Source organism: Merops nubicus, unplaced genomic scaffold (assembly GCF_000691845.1).
Source record: "Merops nubicus isolate BGI_N331 unplaced genomic scaffold, ASM69184v1 scaffold41665, whole genome shotgun sequence".
NCBI lineage: Eukaryota > Metazoa > Chordata > Aves > Coraciiformes > Meropidae > Merops > Merops nubicus.
In genome coordinates, this window is record NW_008608362.1 from 1172 (window position 1) to 1432 (window position 261).

The 261-nt window shown below is 65.1% G+C and overlaps 1 protein-coding gene across 1 annotated transcript in view; it reads left to right on the top strand.

Annotated features, from left to right (window-relative positions):
* Positions 1 to 261, top strand: part of TRIM35 (tripartite motif containing 35) — a gene marked incomplete at its 3' end in the record, with an annotated part of 2278 nt that overhangs the window by 1124 nt on the left and 893 nt on the right. The window lies entirely within an intron of this gene.

The window sequence follows — 261 nt, forward strand, 5'->3', positions numbered from 1 at the left end:
TGGCCTCGGGGCTGTGGTTTTGGGAGGTTTGGCCAGCTGCCCGCCCTGCAGAACCTCCCCGGGAGGGGACCGGCGGCGCCGGGGCGTGCAGGGACTCGACGGTGCCTCTGCAGAAGGGCTTCAGAACGTGGGAGGAGGATGGACCGTGGAGCAAAGTTCCTCTGCCTCGTGTTTGCTCGGCAGAGCTCTGGCCGCAGGAGGGGGACGGGTGGATTGAGCAAGGATCCTGTTTAACCTCCTCCTGCCGGGTTTGATGCTCTT